A 19,529-nucleotide genomic window follows, 5' to 3' on the forward strand; every position below is an offset into this window, starting at 1 on the left:
GGACCACGTTAGCCTGGAAGCTGGACGCATCCACTATTAATACGTTGGGCTGACAACATTTCCTCCGGATCTCTTGGATTATGTTTGGACGTCAAGTTGTCAACATTTGACCGAGCGTTAGAGGAGCAGAGGCGTCGGTGAAATCTTGTGGGGATTCCAGCGTCTTTGATTCACCACTGACCCTGCTGACCTCCTCCCCAATTACAATGACTTGCACCCAGCGGAGGTTATCGGAGCTAATCACAGCACTTTACACGGTACGTGTTGGACCCTGCACAGTCTGCCTTCTTCGTCAACAGAGGGTGAAAACTCTGCGTGACAGTGATTTGACCGTATTGTACAGATATTTCTTTTGTCGCTTTGAGGCACAAACTCTCACGTATCGTTGCGGCATCTGGAATAAATGGAATGAACCGTGACATCCAAAAAGATTCTTGAGAAAAATAAGACGGCGGGTAAAAAAAAAAAAAAAAAGTGTTTTCGAACGTCTCTTGGAGCGCGGCATCGATTTCAGAGCGGGTTTCTTCAGGACAGATAATGTTCATAATCCCATGAAACGAATTTGGAAAGCAAAAGAACAGCTTGACTTGATTCCCAGTGTGTAGTGCATGTCTAATAGGGAGCCCTTGGAAGTCAAACACCCTCTTCTTTGGATGAGTGTGTGCCCTCCTCCTCCTCCCCCCTCTTGTCTCCAGACGTAATTAAACAAGAGAAGGAAGGAATGGAGAGAGTCTCCCACACTTATTGCATTCCGCCGGGCTAATTACACGCGGAGAATAAACTGGGACTGATACAGCTCAGCTAGCAAACAAAAAGAATAAGAGGGGTTGAGCGGCAAGGTCTCCGGCTGCTACAATATTTAATATTCATCATCCCATTGAAGCAGATTTGGCTGAGATGCTCAGCCTGAGTTGCGAGTGCGTTCAGTCGGTGAGAGGGGGGACCCGCGCTTCCTCACAGCTGAAGGTGCTGTTGCCGCTCTGGCCTGTAGGGGGCGTTTAAGTAGCGCGACACCGTTTTCTTCAACAGGCCTGCTTTTCTTGTTGCTGCTGTTCTCTGTGTTTGAGTGACTGAATGCGTGTGTGTGTGTGTGTGTGTGTGTGTGTGTGTGTGTGTGTGAGAGAGAGAGAGAGAGAGAGGGATTCAAGCTCCTGGGTTAAAAATCAATTGAGTTCAAGCTGGCTTCCTGCAAATACTGAGCAGCGTTCTTTAGGACTCGGCTGTGAAACGGCGGCTAAGAAGAAATAATTAAAGATGAATGGCTTTACATCAACACCGAGGCACAAATTACCGCCTCAATTTACATACGGTTGCAAAAAGTTAATTTAACTCCACCAATGCGCAAAAAAAGGTTGCCCCCCCTTTCATACAGTGACGCCATGTTTCACGGATTAACGCGGGGCGGGTTTATTTGACGCTTTAATAGAAAGACCCCGGCGCAAGAAACACAGCGCTCCATATCCTAATAAGGCACACTTAAGCCAAAGAAATAGAATTTAGGGCTCGGTTAAGCGACGCGTCGGCTTTGATGAAAAAGAAATGTGCGAGGGATTTGTAGAGTTGCATCTCAGTGGCGATGCTGGCACAGCTGCAGGAACAAAGACGCTGCGGTGAAGTGGAACTCAAACAGATTTTAATATCACGCTTGCATTATCTCGCCGGGGAGCTCCGCTTGTGTGCGTGTCAGGGATGAACTAACAGAATTATGTATACCCTTTACCTAAAAAAAAAATAAATAAATAAAAAAAACAGGGCCTCCGTGCAGAAACCTGAAGTTTGCTGAGATATGCAAATGCAGATGCTGGCCGCGCCCATGCCTGCTGAATTAGCCGGCGAGTAGATAAGTGGGAAGCAGAGAATAATTAAATTTTTTCTGCCTTTCCTTATCGTCGTCTTTTGGCCTCGCTGTTTACGCAAGGTGTCCAGCTAATGTGCACTAATTTCCATGTTTCCCTTTTCACACACCTCACGGTCCTACAACGCTTGATAGGTTGAGAGGGCCGACAAATGACGTCCCTTTAACTTTATTTTGTCCCATTTTGATGACAAAAAGCAGAGGGATGGAGCTGCGACATCAACCCGCTGGTAGACATATTGTTTGTCTTTGAACGAAGCTGCAGTTTATCCAACATATTTTGTGTCGGAAGGCTCAGCAAGTGCAGCTTGTGAAGCGATCACATGCTGTCATGCTGCGCGCTAAACGACGCAACAAAGGCGTTGGAGAGGGAGATTATCTGAAGCTTAAGAAAATTGTTTGAAAACTACAGAGTTGAGATCACATATCTGCACGGGGTGGAATAAATAATGCGTGCTCATTCCATAACACACATTAAACAAGGATTAAACAGCATGTCAGTGACATTAAATAGAATATGGAAATGTGAATAATTCATTAGAACGTAATGACGCAATGTTTCTTGTCATACCCTGATTCAAAAAGGCCGCTGCCCGAGTCAAGATGAAAAGACATAAAAATAAAAAAGAAAAATAACAAAGTATGATTTAACTTCCGCTGGTCAGGCTGCAGATGCGGTGTTGCCGCCAGATTTTCAATACTTTATTCCATTTTTTCATTACGTTAAAAGTTATAAAGAATCTATTAAGACTAACAGATTCTTCTTACGATAATTCTCAGATGGAATACAAAGCCCTGTGGTAACCAGGTTTCCAAAAACGTATGTTAGCCACCAATGGGAGGAAAAGTCATCATGGCTGCTGATGGCCTCAGCCTTAGTATTGTGATGTAGTAAAACTATATTAATATAAACTATATTAATATAACATAGAGCTGCAGTATTGATTAATTCTATAACCGACAAATTGGTTAATTCATTTATTAGATTCAAAATTCAAGTATAAAATTTAGGTAAATTCTAAATAATTTTTGTGATTGATTTGAGTCAATTAATCAATACATCATTTCAGTTCCAATATAATTATTCCTTAACACATGAATCCCTTCAATCTGTCAGGTAAAAAAAACAAACAAAAAAACATTACCTGGTTGATGAAGATGAAGATTCAGTTAATGACAAAGACAAACATCGCCATGATGAAATTATTAAACTTCATTCACAAAGATCTTCATTCCTCATCATTTTCCTTCTCTTTGAACATTTTGTGGGTATTTCTCAACTTTACTTGTTGGAAAATTCTGTGCTGATGTGAAAGCTGTGATCTATTGGCAAAATGCCCTCCTGATGCACTTTATTGCATCATCCACTTTTTTAAAAAGATAATCTCGCAACTTTCAAGGTCTTGCAAGCAGCATAAGAAGACGTGACGGCCCAGCGTTGGCCTGCGGGCCTTGGCTTTGACAAGTGTGGCCTGGCGCCCCCTTCAGACAAGTCCAGCAAGGTTTGCAATCTCCCTCCTTCACTCTTTGCGTACATACCATCTCGTCCAAGCTTTACTTCACTAATACTGGACAATACATTTCTAAGTGTTCTAAATAGACGTGGATTTATGGCTATTTCGCGATACCTTACAAACTATAAGATTTTAGCACATGTTTTGTATTAATAGTTTTCATTTCAGTTGTAATTAATCGTAAAACACATAGATCTAACCTGAAGTGGGAGTTTGCAGGCAGTTTTGCAGTTTTGTTTTGTTTTTCTCAGATCTGTTATTCAGTTAAAATGAATTCTTGACTAACTCACTCCACTCCTAACATCCTCAACTTTCTAAAGTAGAAAAAAAACATGATGGTAAAATGAGCCGGCGTGTTTTCTACATCTGTGACCATTTTCATCGGAACCCGTCTTTGTGTGAACGGGCAGTTTGGCTGAAATTGTTGCCTCTTAGAGTTCAAACAGAGTTAGAAAAGCAGTAACACAGAGGAGGAAGCAGTGCAGTTCATGGCAGTATGAAGAATCCAGCAAAACAGAGTCACATTCCTGCTAGTGGGCTGAGTGAGTACTGCTACTTAGAGTGATTTTCTACAAAAGGGTAGCGCGTGAAACCCATCATTTCTTTTTCTACTAAAATGACTTACTAATCTGATTATCATGGAACTCAAATTGAACTGTCTCTAAAGAAAACCCACAGAGAATACTAAATGAACTCAAGGGAACGGGAGGTCTCTTGAAATTTGAAGGGCTAATAGTGATGGCAAACAGTTCATTCAAAACTAAACATGAACCCATCTACTTTATAGCGACATACATTACAGATGGCTCTTAACATTTGCATTTAGTTTGATGCCAACCCTGCAAAAGCTCTGCAAAGCCTTGGTTTCAATCAAGCATTTCCGCCACACGAAATGTAATTTGACACTTTGCATTTCCCTCCTCTGAAAATCAGCAGATATCTTGATACACTTTGCTTCCACATTTGTGGCCTGGCTCTCAGTGATGGCGCCACATTTCCCATGAGCACCAGTCATCTCATGTTTTTTGGCGAAACCAAATTGCACACTAAAAAGGGATTGTAACAAAAATAATCTTTGAGTTGTATGTTGCAAAGCCACGCAGAAAGTCAGCAATCCTGAGCTATAAACAAATTCACAGATACACGGCAATGCAGTGAATCACTTTTAAAACCATTCATAAAGCATTTCCTTTATTTAACCTGCAACACAGGAGGGATGAGGATGAGGCCAATGGCAGGACTGACGCTCTGCCTGTAACACCAGGCAGCTCCATGCCCTTTCTGTCACTTGACACTCGGAAGCGCTCCGCTACTGGGAATATATTGTAAAAGATATTTATGTATTTATGCTCAGCATGAAACATCACTTCCTCACCCGCATTGGGTGCACAAGAAAACACCTGACGCTCTCATCCCCCGGCTTATCTGGCCACACAGCAGCAGGTGGGGATATTACCGGGGTGTGTTTGGGTGTCGTGGGATGTTTGAAACCCGGGAATTTCCACATTCAGCGGCACATTAGCGTTTAACCATGTCTGAGCTTAGTGGGTTCGTATGGAAACACATTCAGCCTCGTGGGCAGGCAATGAACCCCCCACACCCCCACCCCCCACACACCACTCCCCGACCTCCATTCCAATGCAGCAGAGGGTCATACAGCTTGTCCACATTTTGGTAAAACTCCTGATGTGACACGATGAAGGGAAGAACAACCTGATTAAAGTTGTTTTTGCTTCTTCAACTAAAACATTAGAAAGGATTGGAGTATCAGTGGAGAGCAGAGAGGGAGGTGATAGAAATGATGTAGGCAGAAGATAACACCTTAAAAACTCACAAAAAACATTTGCAAAGGTTTTCCTCCAACCTTTAAAGAATGTTAATCCTCATAAAAAGCCAAAGTATCGCTTTTAAACTAAAGCTACTCACATCAGATTATGAGATTATCAGAATTAAATGGCACTTTCATATAACCATATTCCCTGCAATAGTCTTTATTTTAGCCTTTATTTGTTTCAGAGGGTTGGGGTAGCAGGTTTACAAATGAGGGAGGCTCTATTTCCAAACCGATTGAGTCAGTTCCGCCTCCACGGTTACCGTTGCTGTTTGGCATGTCAACACAGCTGAGTTTAAACAATTTCAGTGCAAGACATAAAGAAAAACTTCTGCATTGTTGAAAAAAATACAAACAAACACCAACCGTCAAATATTGGCTGAGCGGCAAGGATGCAACTGTTCGTCCAAAACCATTCGGTACAACTGTCTGGGTTCCGACTGGGTGTGTACCATTCGCCCCAAATGCACAATCAGATTTTCTGCGCATTAACGCTGACGCTCACATGCTAACACACTCACTGGCTGTGTAGAAGAGTGTTATTTGATGGGTTTGTAACTGAGAATGGAAAATCTTTGGCCTTGATTCGAATGTCTTCATCCACGTTATTCCGCCGCTGTTTAGAAAGTCTTCCTTCAGAAACGGTCTAAAGCCACTGGTCCTCATTGCCTCCCTGCTTGGCACTCAGTGTTCGGGGATGGATTTGGGGGGTTAAATCACACAATGATTCCCGGGTGCCCATCGCTCCCTCAGGGGATGGTGGGTCAAATGCGGAGGACGAATTCCGCATTTACCTTTACCTAATTAATACCAGGCCTTTAAACTGGATGCACGTCATTATTTGAGGAAATACAGCGAATACACTATCTAACTCCTTGTTATACTAGCAGAAACAAATCTGATTGGTCCGCGTGAAGGTCGTTTCCGGTCGCAAGCTCAAAGACTGAGCTGCTTTCACTTTATGTCCTGTTCAATTCATCAGTGTAAAATTGTGACTGCGTGCCATCGCGCTCTGTTCACTCAGTTTTAATATATCATGAACCTACTTCTCAACTCTCTCAGCTTACGGGAAAAGTTAGTGATTAAAAGGAAAAAAAAATCACTTGTTCCTAAAAAGGTTTCTCATTAAGCGCTCAGTAAACTTGAGGAAGCTCACGTACACTTTTAATGAACACACGGGCAGAACTCGGAGCACTTTTTGTTCCCAGCATATTCTGCACGTCTCTGCGCCAATTATGTCGAACTGAACACAAACTAATTACACATTCACTTCACCGCGACCGTTTTCCTTTGAACTGTACCTAAACATTACAGTTAGGGAACGTGTATTGCCCAAATTAGGTTTTGGGAGGAAAAACTTGGGAAATTCAGGACAGTTTGTCCCTCAAGTCTTTATGCGCATCCCATAAAGGAATTCTCCTTCAGATTAGCTGCTAAAGCTCTCTCTCAGCTTTCAGTCCCACCAGCAGGTCAACAAAACAAAGAAATAGTTTAAAATCCTCAGTTGTCCTCCTGAAAGCGAAAGAAAACAACAAAAATCTAAACTGAATAAATACATTCAGAATCTTCAGCAAAACTGTAGGGACGCTGAAAAAGAAAAGTGAAGCACGCGCTCCAGGGTCGTTGTGCGCTGCACGCCGGAAGAATTGATGTTTGCATTTTCTGTATCTGCAAGTCGTTTATTTGGATTTGTCGTGATTCCTTGGAGCCGGCATCCTATTAAGGACTGAATTGTGAGGAGTGTTTCCACCGGGCTACTACCTCAACAGAAACACACGCACTGACTGAGCCGACAGGATTAAAGCCAGACAAAAGCAACCCCTCTACCGAGCGGAGCCTCCAATCCCACGTGCGCCACGCCGAACATTCTAATTAATTGCATTTGCCAATTTGTCGATGTTTCGCTGTGTGCGTGCGAGCTCCCAGTCTAATCAGCGCCTCTTTCAAAGCATAAAGAGAGAAATGTGGGTAACAGCGGGTCAAGTTCCTCGTGCAGTACGTGCCGAGAGCTCCGACGCAAATAAACACAGGATGCACAAATGAGCTGGGAGGTCGGGAGGCTCGTGTAGAAGTGTGTTCCAATGGTAATTCAAAAACTGACAGACAGGATTCCTGATGAGCAGGATCAACTGCTATGAACGTATGTGCCAAATCACACTGAATAATACATCATTAGCTGCATATATGGCATCATCTTAACCTTGGTAAGAAAAGTGGCAGCTTCCATAGACTCTGGCTTCCATCTGTTTCTTGTATGCAACATATTTTAAAGGGATATTTCACTTCCAGACTATTTCTTGCTGATGTTTAGTAGCTACTTATGTGAACACCACAAACAATTTTCCAGTTGATCGCTTTATTTAAAATATGTCACTCACCGCTAATTAGTGAAACCAACCATGTTGACAAACAATGTTTTTTTAGGTTTTTTTTTTAGCACTGTTGAAACCGGAAACCAAACTACTATGCTGACTTGCGCTAGGGGCTCGGCTGGAAGGGTCACTTTATTTACTGTTAATTTTAAATGGCTAATATCTAAATAATAAAGCAAATAATTCAAAAACTGTCTGTGTTCACATTATCCTAGGTAGATACGGAATATAGCTAATAATAATAATAATAATAATAATAATAATAATAATAATAATAATAATTTGAACGTGAAAAACCACTTTAATGGGATTTGACACAAACGGCGTCCTGTTTTAATGATGGAAGCCATTTCATTGCTTGTCTCACTTTTGTTTTGCTTTTTTGTTTTATTTTGTCTGTGCTTTCAGAATAAAGCATTGCCCAGCAGGTAATAGAAAGTCGATGGTTGTTTTTATCCTTCTCATGAATATTTTAATCTCGCCTTTAACTGGGGATAAAGAGCACTCTCCACAAGGCAGCGGCGTTGTTGTCCGCCCCACAGACATCCCAACCTGAAACTTTTGAAAGGCGTTTGCGCCACTTTATGGACCGCTATGAGGCAGCGGTGCCTTCAGCCACATGCAACGTGCGTACCAAGAACACTGGAGCACTCTGCTATGAAAGAGTACTTTCAAGCTGTGGGGATGAGAGGGAGAGAGAGACAGAGAGAGAGGAGTGGGCTTTTGAATGTGCAACAGCTGAAATACAGTGATATTAGTCAAGACCAAGATTTCTATCCAAATATCGACTCTGCCCATCTCCACGGCCTCGGCTAAGCACTCATTCAGCACGACGGAGTGTTTAGAGACATCTGCACAGCACAATGAGAGACTCGCTGGACTCGCCTTCATGAATATTCATACTGATACGAAAATCGACGGTGAGGAAGTGTCCAAACGATTCCTCTCAAGTTGCAGGAGGTCAATTAATTGTCACAGACATTGTTTAGCTCACTACATCACCGCGTCTCCCAACAGCATTTGCATTTAGACAATGACCTCCATATCCGCTTCCGTGAAACACTTCCAGTAATTTTATCATTTATCTAGTTTAGAGCGTCAAACAGCCCTGAACTCTGAAGTTGAGCCAAAACCACAAGTCGTCCTGTGGCCAAGCAAACTGAAGTAAGCTCTCAGTGGACACACTGCTGTCTTTGTGTGACAGATGAGCTAGCAAGGGTGCAAAGATAGAGGGGAAACAATGCAGCGCCGGAAAGACGTGTGCAAACCACTGGCATCTCCAATCCGCTGTTGTCACAGAGGGGTTTTTGTTGGGGCAGCCGAGTCAGCGTGTTCCGGATAAAGTACCGCACGTTGTTCTTTACAGATAAGAACATTCTCGCTACAGGCTGCTTTGTAATGCAAAGCACAAACTGGCTTTAGGACCAATTTATTCCTCAACTTCTCATTCCTGAAGTACAAAAGACCTCAGGCACAGGAAATAGAATCAATGTCTCAAGTCGGAAGTAACCATGGATGAAGACGCCTCTGGGTTGAGTTCCCTTTGACTAACCCAGGTGAGATATACTGGGATTTCCTATGGATTTATTTCACACATCTACCTGGGAAAGCAGAGGTGCGCTCCATGGTGAATGGTTAACTAACTCTTGCCAAATCCACACAAGGAGGGAAACACCATATATTACGTAATGTTTTTGTCTCAAGTCAACACCCTGTGTTCCAGCTCTCACCCTGGCCCAGCAACACAAACATACAAAAATCAATCTCTGGGCTGAAGCTTTTTAAGATGGCTCTTCGGAATTTCAGACCTTGAGTTTCAGTTGTGGGATTAGCGTGAAAGGATCCAGTGTCAGGTCTTAAAGGTCCAGTGTATAAACTTGTGCCTGATTTATGATTTTTATATTGGTAATAGCTTAAAATATTGCCCATAAAAACATTGATTATATTGTATACTCACAGTACAAAAAAAGTCTCTTGATTTCCCTACCCATAGAACTGTTTTCATCTATAAGAATATACATATAGCAAGGGGTCTTGCTCCCAGTTGGGTGCCATCTTGCACCACCATATTTCTAAGGAAGCCTGGTGTGGACAATCCAGACCGCTTGAGTGCACGTTCGTATTTAGGGTGACAGCTGACGTCCTCAAATGAACCAACAAAGAAGACGGTGGACAAGGTATCTTGGTTTATCTGTGCAGGCCACCGTAGTTCACTGGCAAGCTCAGGAGGGGGAGGGAGAGTGAAAGATGCTGCAATCTAAAGTTTATCCACTTGATGTGGATACTTGAGGTATTTTCTTTAAAATATCCAAATATTGCACACTTAACTTCTAAGTTTGTTCTAAATATTTTTATATTCTTTATTGCTTTAAATGTTTCACATTTTCTACAGCTCTGCTCAACCATCTCATGTCAATGACAATGCTGATCACACTGGTTCGCCCAAACGATGTTGAGTTTGGATACAGTCGAGTGGCCATCGAGGAGCATAATCTCCTCCTGCGCTCTGATAGTTTTCAGTCTGAACACGTGCGGACTGCTGCTGCAATGGAGAGGGGAGGAGATCCTGCCTCAGAAAAAATATTGTCACATTCATCTAATGTGCATTCGAAGCATGAGGCACAACAAGCAGCAGTGACCTGCCTGACTGCTGAAGGCATGCTGGATGCAGGCTGAAGACAACAGCTGCCTGGACACAACAATGGCAGCTTTGTCACTGAATCCTTTCTTTACTCTTAAAAAAAGAAAAAAAAAAAAAACATGCTTTCTTCTTTTTTTTTTTTACAGTTCGCTCTCTCCACGACACATCTGCATTTCAGACACGCGTCAGCAACGGAATCCTTGAACCAACCGATTCGAGTGAAAATGTGTTTCAAAACTCATGAATAGAACATCTCGCAGGATGACTGTCTTTCAATGCCGCACTGCCGCTCTAACAACCCTCCGCTGTACTTGGCAGAACATGGAACTGTCATAGTTGTGCATGTTTTGCTTTTGAAGTGTGACCATTAAGTCGACGATGAGATACGACAGAAGTGCCGCTATTATCCTTGTTCTCACAAATCGCTCGCACACTAAAAAAAATAAAAAATAAAACATCAAACAGAGACAAAGCTCAGTAATGTGGCTTTGCCGCAAATGGAATTGGATCCTGGTTAGGCGTCACATTACAGTTCGGCGTCTGCAAAGGCAGTGGGCTCGCTGGTGGGTGTGTGTACCACTAAGACGTTCTTGACATCTTTCTGTGTCCTTCCTTTTCACATCTTTCCACATGCTCGTTACAATACCTCATTAAATCCTAGATTGGCTTGCAAAGCACACAATGATGAAAGAATTACCTCAACTCAACAGACAGGTCTCTTCCAGTCGTTATTTGATGAAAGCAACCGACACACTGACACACACTGCTGGCAAGTTGAGAATACACGTTAGGACATGATAATAAAGTGAAATGAGAGAGAATCGCCTCTTCAAAACGGACCTTAATAAACATATATCCCATTAAATTTCCAGCTGTGATCGGATGAGACGGAGATAAAGTTGTGGGCCGTCCCCTCCACCTCGCAACATGGAATCAATCCTTTTTGTGTGTGTGAAAATGGTGGCCACACATATAAATACCTGTCAAAAAATATTTCAGTTATGAATGCGGGAAAATTGTTTTAATATTATAAGCAAGGCAAAAGTGAGCAAAACGCCTACTGACTGGGAGGTAAATGGCGGGATAACAAATTTTTTTGATGCCTCTGACTGTAACATGGAGTCTAAAGTGATGGAAGTAGCTGTGGAACCTGCTGTAATTCAAATGACTTGCTGCATTTACTTTTCCTATGTTGTACATCAGGTTTTAAAAGGCAGCCAAGTCTGAACTGCATGCCAGGTCACTGTCACTGCTACATTCTGAGCACATTTAGTCTTGTGTGGACTGAAAGGTGCGTCACCGAAAGCGGCGCTATCTTCAAACTCTGCTGAGTGTCGTAAACATGAATTGGCATCTACATTGAACGTTTCTTCAACTACTTATTTTCCCCGCACACATTTGTTTCAACGAAAGGGTTAGGGTGATTGCAGAAAAAAAAAAACAGCAAGTTATCTGCTAAAAGTGCAAATCTGATCTGATGCATTTCACGCATTTATTCTCGATTTGGGCTCCATAACATGAGCTCTACCCTAGTTTATGTTTGTTTTGTTTGTTTTGTAAAATCATGCCAACTAACAGACAAACTGGGAAAATACCCTCCAAGGCAGGAGGGCAGACACTATAGTGCTGTTATATGTGTATATATCATGATTGCAATGGGAAAAGAAAAAAACTAAAAACTAAAAACATAAGGAATACATGTTGCCCGGGGTAAAACCAAGCAGAGAATTACTGATGAGTGATGTTGATGTCAGGTCGACCGCCTCTCCGCTCCTCCGCTCCCCCCCCCCCCCCCCCCCGAGGAGAATACAATGCTTAAATTTCATCTGCGGCGCGACCTTGACTTGCTGAGAGCGGAATTAAATTTCTGCCGAGAACGCAGTGAACGTCGAGGCGGCTGGACAGATCATGGAGGACATAATTAGAGAACACTGAATAACACAAAGCGGGCTAAAACACCTAATAAATCACAGCTGCCGCGCTGCCTTTTGTATCTAAGGTACGACTGCAAGTCTTGTCACGCAGGCTCATTCATGGTCAGGGAACAGTGCGTTCTTGAGAGGTAAATTTTGCAGTTTTTCTTACTGAATTACATGTTGACATATGCGCATGGGTGAGACCATGTTAAAATTATTTGTAATTCCACCCTCGGCTACCTTTTGAAGTAAGCAAGAAAGAAACTAATCTGTAGCCTGCTGCTGGGTCTAGAAAACCACAGCTAAGCAAAATGCCAAAACACAGACGGAATAAAAAGGGGAAGAAACAAGCAGAAGGAAATGTGGGATATAAGAAATGGCTGCGTTGGCAACACACAAAGCTGCAAGTTTAGGACAAATACAAAGGGCTCAGAGACTTGCGTTTGAGTTATTGTCGTGCGACAGAACAACTAGCACAGCTGCTACAGGCCATGTTGTTGCAAGTTACGGAATATCTGGATCTCAAAAAATGATTGCGGAAGTGTCTTTTCAATCCAGCCATTGACTACAATATTGGCCAAACTCCATTAAACACGTTGAGGAAATGTAACAACTTTCTTGCAACTGGTTTTCCTCGATGGCTGTTGGGATTTTATCGCCATTTTCTAATGTACAAGAAATGTCATACTTGCAGAGAAGCATGCAGTGAGAGTGGAGAGCTTGGCCACATTGTTTGGCAGGCATCAGCTGCTGAGTGATGAAGGAAGTCTGTTGGCCGGGAAGTCTTCCCCTTTGCTCAGGCTTCAAATGAGGACATCTGACGCAACCGTTCTCAACTGGAATTTGTCCCATTTGTCAGCTGGAGGCACACAGCTCGCCAGGATGGGGCTGAGACGTGCGCATTTTATAACCGTTTTTTGTTGAGTTGCAAATTGCCCCAATTGATCCGCGACACTCGGGGCCTCCGTGTGGAGGCAGCTTTGGCTTGTTTGGCTGGTGTGGAGGCAAGGCGTAGGGGTTTTCGCTCTCGTCGTCAAAAGAATGACGTGGTCCCTCTGCCAAACTGAAATCTGGCAGCTGGGCGGCTCTTAAAATGAAGATTTTTAAACAAAGCACAATAGAAAGAGCACTAAAATGACATGATGACAGGAGAGGCCAAGTAAGAACTTTTAGATAAAACTAATAAATAAAATCATTTCTTACACACACAAACACGTTTCAAAAAGTGCAGGAGTTTGAGAGCAGACACTGGCGTTGCATTCGTTAGCACCTCGTTTTGGATTCAGGCGAGGGCATTTGTTGGAGTAAAGGGAAGGTTGGGCGCGGTTTAAAAATTCATGAAAAAAAGTAATGCTTGGGGGTCACTGTCAATATTTAACCGAGCACAATCCGTCCGCATGAATTGGCCATGCGGACAAAAACCGAAAAGACGAAAACATACAAAATATTTATTTCACTCCCAACGGTTTCAGTGGGGATTATACTAAAAATAAAAAAAATAATAAAATGAAATACTGATTTTGCAGAAAACAAAAGAAAACAAAAAACAGCAGTGACCATTTTACTGATGTCTACCGTGATCAATATGAAAACATAAATATATATATATATTTTTTTAAATATGCAGACATACAGGCATATAGAGATGGAGGTTACACATCACTGCTCTGTATCTCCTATGAATGTCTCTCATTAATGCATAATTCAGTTCTTCTGAGGGTGGTTATCAGAGAAGACCTTGTATGATGTGACAGTTGCCTAATGGTAGGTAGAGTGTCCATCCTGAGACAGTGAGATCTCATCACCAAGCACAGATAAATGAAAGGGTCGCGCCGGGAAGGACATCCAATTTAAAAATTTATACCAAATCAAATAGGCGAATCAAAACCTGAGTGATTTGCTAAAGGAAAGGAAGCGAGCGCAGAAGGCTTAATGAAGAGTTTGTACTTCAACTATTATCCATGAGGGACGTGGGACAGGCCTCCCCTGCTCAGCTCAGGCTTGTGATGGAATTCACACAGCACACAGAGGGACGTCACTTCTCGTCCTGGCTTCAATATTAAAAGGGCAATCATTGATTTCCATCAATGCCTGACATAAGGAAATAGAAATTACTGGTATGTGAAGCTTCAGTGGTGTCTGTTGTTCCCAGCATTTTCTAGCCGGTCACCGTGATTACAAATGGATGAAATACAGGATATATGTTTTGAAAATGACTCGGCACAAAGCAGAATGAAAGGTTTTGCCGGAGGCGACCCTCTGGGAGGAAACAAGGACACATTTTGCGTTTGCGTTTGCGTGTCCCCCAACATTCACATGCTTGCGGCATTTAAAACCGTTTTTAAATGCCGCTCCACATTTGACACTCTGCATTTCTGCTGCCCGCTCAGTGGGATTCGCATACGAGAGGGGGAAGGGCGGAGCAATGGAGAGAAGAGGAGTGTGAGGAGGTGGGGCTGCCAAGCCTCTTTATTTGGTTTTCATGCAGTGCTCAGCTGAGCTCTGTGGCGTTGGGAAAAAACAAAAAACCAAAAACAAAAATGCTGTTAGCCATTTCAGAAGTTTAAGTATTTCCAGATTTTTCAAAAGCTCAAGGAAAAGAAAAAAAAAAAAAAGCTGTATTTTCAGGCTGAGAATATTGCAATCACATAGCAACAGTGAGCCCCCCCGCCTCAGAAACTTTCAAAGCCCCCAGTTATCAAACACTAAGCTGACTCAGACAGACTGCTCATTGCCTATGATATCTTATAAGCCTCCACTTTTGATGAAATAAACCTGTCTGAAATAGCTGTGTAAGGAAAACCAAAAGGAAGAAGGAAAAAAAACAAACCCTCACAGCTGTCTGGAGATTGCAGATTTATGCCAGTGTGCTCAGGCTCGAGCTCCTCATGAGGACGGGAGCTGCTCCGCGCTAGACTGTACAGCACGTCTGCACACTGTGACTGGAACCCTGCTGTGGATATGATGAAACTCTTACGATGAGACTTACATGATTCACGGAAAAAGAATGAAATAGTTTGCACTCCAATCTGAGGCAGAAAATCCCTATTATTGTTTGTACTGTACTATTATTATTTTGCACTGTATGTGGCCTTCATTGCTGCTGTTTGTCCCATAAATTCCAGAATTCTTAGCTATAGCAGTACAAGATTTTTCCACCAATGGAGAGCACGGCTGGGCACAGCATTTGAACAAAAAAAACGACAAAGTATGAAAGCAATATGATATATAATAATAAATATAATAATATAATGCCGCAAGCATGTAAATGTCGAGTGAAGGTGTTGGACATGCTTACGTGATTTTTTTTCTGGGTATTTATAATTAGTCTTTGTCACCCTGATTGTTACCACCAGTTCACCATTACCTTGTGTGTGCACAGTCAGTTGCTGTGTCTCAATTCAGGGTCTGCACTCTTCAGACCGAGTGTCCTCCGTCTGAAGGAAGCGTTCTTCGAGTACCCAGCCTAGAAGGACGGACCAAACCCCGCCTCCCCGGTAACCACTCGGGACGGTCTAGTGTTCGGCTTATTTCCTCGTTGCGTCACCGCCGTTCCCTCCTGCTGGCCAACCCCGGAAGTGACGTTTTCATAGCATCAAGCTAACCATTGGTTTTCCATCTACTGATGGCGTTGGATGTTCAAATAAATAAAAACCCAATGTTAAAACTGAATATTTTATGTGAAATTTAAGTGTCTTTGCCAGTACATGCTGCTAATTTCAGCTGACTTCCCAGGATCCCAGGATGCTTTGCAGCAGCACGCAAAGTACACGAAGGATAGTAGCGGTGCATCCTTGGAATTGGCTAAAACGAGTGCGTATTTCCGAGTATGCATTTTGAGCGTCTTAAGCACCCTTGGGAATTGGGACAAGCTTTCGCGCAGTGCGATGACGCAACTTCCTTTCAAAATGAGTACTTCAAGGATGCAGACCCTGAATTGAGACACAGCAAGTGTCTTCCTCGGTCCTGCGGCAGTTCATCTTCTTCCAACAGAGAACAGCAGCCCCTGCGCCACAACCTTGGCATCAGGTCTGGCATTTCTGTTTGTCGAGTCAGCCAAGATTTTTGTTGAAACCTTTTACGTTTCTCACAATGTTTTTTTCTGTTTGCAGTGATTTTGAGTTTGAAACTTTTCATGACGTTTTTTCCTCTTCAGAGTAATTTTGTTTTTTGAACTTTAACTCTAAGAAGTGATTTTGTTTGGTTACATTTTTTCCTCAGTGGAGTGACATTAACATTTCTGGTAACAAAATACAACTCTCTTGATTGAGAGTTATGTGCAGCATAATTTTTTAGCTATTGGTGAACATTCCTTAGGAGTGTGTTTTATGCAATTTGAATGCATTTTCTGAAGTTGTGGCACGTTTGCCTGCAGTAGGGACGCTTGTTTTTTGTTATTTCAAATGGTGGCAGGGCTGCAGAGATTCACATGCACTAAAATGCAAGCGCTGTGCTTTGACTGTGTTGACAAAAAGATAGAAAGTGTCACACCATGGTGAGGTTTTGTCTCGTCTTGGGGTTTTGTCTCGTCATTTCCTGTTTTATTTTGACAACTTCCTCTCGTTTGAGATCACAACCTCTCCTCATGTTCCACCAGTTCGTCTGACCCAATTACCCATTGTTTCCAGCTGTGCCTTGTTACCTTGTGTGTTCAAATAGTCTGCGTTCCCCTTGTCTTGTGCCAGAGTGTCGTCGTCTGTCACGTCGAGCCCTGAGCCTGCTCACAGCCTGAAGATGTCACAGTAAGACAGTTGGTCCGCAAGGTTGAGTGATTTTTTTTTTTTTTTTGTTCATGCTAAGTTTTGTTGTTAAAGTAGGCTGTTGTTTGTTGGTCAGTCTTTTTCCTGCTTGCGAGTGATTTTGATTTTGTTATCATCTTGGAATAGAATTAGGTTTGATTATTTTGGACTTAAGTTCCTTGTCCTCCTTAGGAGTGATTTTTTTTTATTTATTTTTTATCTTATTTTATTTTTTTCTTTGTTAGTTTTCCTGATAGCCCTGAGTGATTAGGACTTTCACAGCCTGTTTATTTGATCACGCTGACTAGAGATAGATTGCTTGTGAAATAAAGTTGCTTGATTCCGGTAAAAACCTCTGAGTCTGAGTCCTGCCTCAAGTCCCGGCCTGACAGAAAGGGCTCCATCAACAGCCTGGGAGATGTGACGCTCTGCCCCAGAAGAAAAAACACCACTAGGTCCTCGCATACCAATTTTTATGACCTTAAATCTGACAATGATGAAAATGATTGTCCCTTTAGGACTACATAAATTCAATGAGGGTCCGACAGTCCCGAGCCTTCAGAGCCACCTTGATTCTTCTTGCTATAGATGCAACAAGGTGTTGGAGATATTTCTCAGTGACTTTTGTCAATGTTGGCAGCCTCAAGGTGACGCTGCAGATGTGTCGGCTGCACAGCCTTGACGCAAGTCTCCTGTTCCTCCGCGTGCCAATGACTGATAGAAACCAGCCCATGATTCAAGGTTTGTGTCATGTTGTTGAGCAAATCAGTGATAATGATATAAAGGGAAGTTCAGTAAATCAAACTTATTCGGTAAATAAGATTAAGCAGGAATGGGATTTCTGAAATGCCATCTTGTTGTATGCAACAGTGGAAGTAACAGTGATGGTTCAAGATTCATATTTTTCAGAGCAACAGTTTTCAAAAATGCATGTGAGCATCTGACTTTCTCTACAAAGTTTGAGGAAGGGAACAACATAAAACAAAAAAAACTCTTCTGTGACTGAAGGGCAGTACTGTCAAACAGTCCCAGACCATCTCAAACCATCCTGGCACCAGTTCCTGCCACTGCTGCCACTGGAAATACTGGGAGAGCGTTTGGAGAAAGCTTCCTGATTGAAGTTCCCACATCAGCGAGGACCTGAAATGGACCAGAATGTTCCATTCCCACTCTGGTCCGAACGGCTCTGCAGAGTTTGCTGAGAACGGACAAAGTTTTTCAGAGTCCTACGAGCACTGCTCAGGAGAAAACAAACCGAGCAACTGCACAACGACCTGCATGCTGTTGAGCAGCCGAGCAGGCATGGCTCTCCTGAGAGTTACCAGTACAGCAAAGAAAATCACTGGCCTCCCTCTCAGCTCTCGTCTTCTTCACAGCAGAACATACGCTTGATAGTAGGGTAAAGACAACATTTTTTGATTCTGATTGGAAAAAAAAAAAAAAAAAGTAACATTGCAATCGTATTGACTTCAAAACAACTAATCCTCTTGTTTTTTTTTCAGTTTGAGCCATCAGCTGAACAACAGACATGCATTTTCATCACAAAACCAATACAATAGCTGCTCCTTGCCGCCGCTGCGAGTGCCTTTGTACCGTCAACAACTGGCAGAAAATAAAACAATTTTGCATCAATGTGGTGTCACAAGTTAGGATTTAAGCGACTCTGAATTTGGCATTGTGGTTGCACCAGACACTGCCCTCATTATTTTTCAGAAACTGTATTGTTCTGCACTGGAATCTTCTTTTTCTCTGGTTTACAGAGAATGGACTCAAAAAGTAGTGTTGCAGTAAGGACCGCACCAACCGAGACCTTATCAGGACTAGAGAGTGTCGAGATCGAGACCTGACCAAGACCTTATATATCAAAGAAAAATAACAAACAGACAAAAATGATCAGTATCTTTTTTGAAATAAAGTTTGCTTCTAAATAGAGCAGCAACCTCTCTTTTCAGCAAGGTATCCATCATTTTCTTTCCTTCATAAAATTAGAAAATAACTTAAGGGGGCAAGGTGCCACTCTTGGTGTCACAAACAGAATGTGAAATGGCAGCAGCTGGATTATTTATGGCAGCAGCTGGATTATTTTCCGTTATTATCGTGTCATTACAGTGTTGCTTAAGTCTCGACGGGTCTTCATTAAAATTCCTGAGACCCTTAAAAAGTGGTCTGGAGACCAAGGCCAATCTCAGGTACTGCAACACGACCAAAAAGTATCCAGTGAGATGCGGTTGTGAGCAAAATGGAATGAAAGGCAGCAGACAAGAGTTAAGTTGTGTAGTTTGTAAATTACATATTTACTCAATGCGCCTCTTTGCACCATCACAGCGTTCGTTGCTCCTTTTTACAGCAACAAGTTTGACCTTCTGAGAAACATCTCAAACTTTTCCCCATAGCTGACCCTCCGCTTACGCCGCTGAATGTCTGTAAGTTGATAAGTGGCGTCGCAGCACCAACGGCCTGTGTTTTCAGCCCACTTCATCTCGATGAGATTCATGTAATCTCGCCGAGTACAAACAGAACGACTTCCGCCTCTGTTCTGTCGGGGGAGGGAGGAGCGGACGGGGGTGGGGTGGGGGTGGGGGGTCTGTGAATGTGCTGACTGGGCACTGTTTGAACCAGTTTCGCCGCGGACCTGCTGGACAATCTGTTTCTCATCTCTGA

General features: G+C 42.7%; 1 protein-coding gene across 4 annotated transcripts in view; it reads right to left on the reverse strand.

Annotated features, from left to right (window-relative positions):
* astn1 (astrotactin 1) overlaps positions 1–19,529 on the reverse strand; it is a 328,361-nt gene that overhangs the window by 104,012 nt on the left and 204,820 nt on the right. The gene's annotated exons all lie outside the window — the stretch shown is intronic.

This window comes from Nelusetta ayraudi, unplaced genomic scaffold (genome assembly GCF_046127955.1).
Source record: "Nelusetta ayraudi isolate G7.1 ecotype Tasmania unplaced genomic scaffold, CSIRO-AGI_Nayr_v1 ptg000033l, whole genome shotgun sequence".
NCBI classification, from domain to species: Eukaryota; Metazoa; Chordata; class Actinopteri; order Tetraodontiformes; family Monacanthidae; genus Nelusetta; species Nelusetta ayraudi.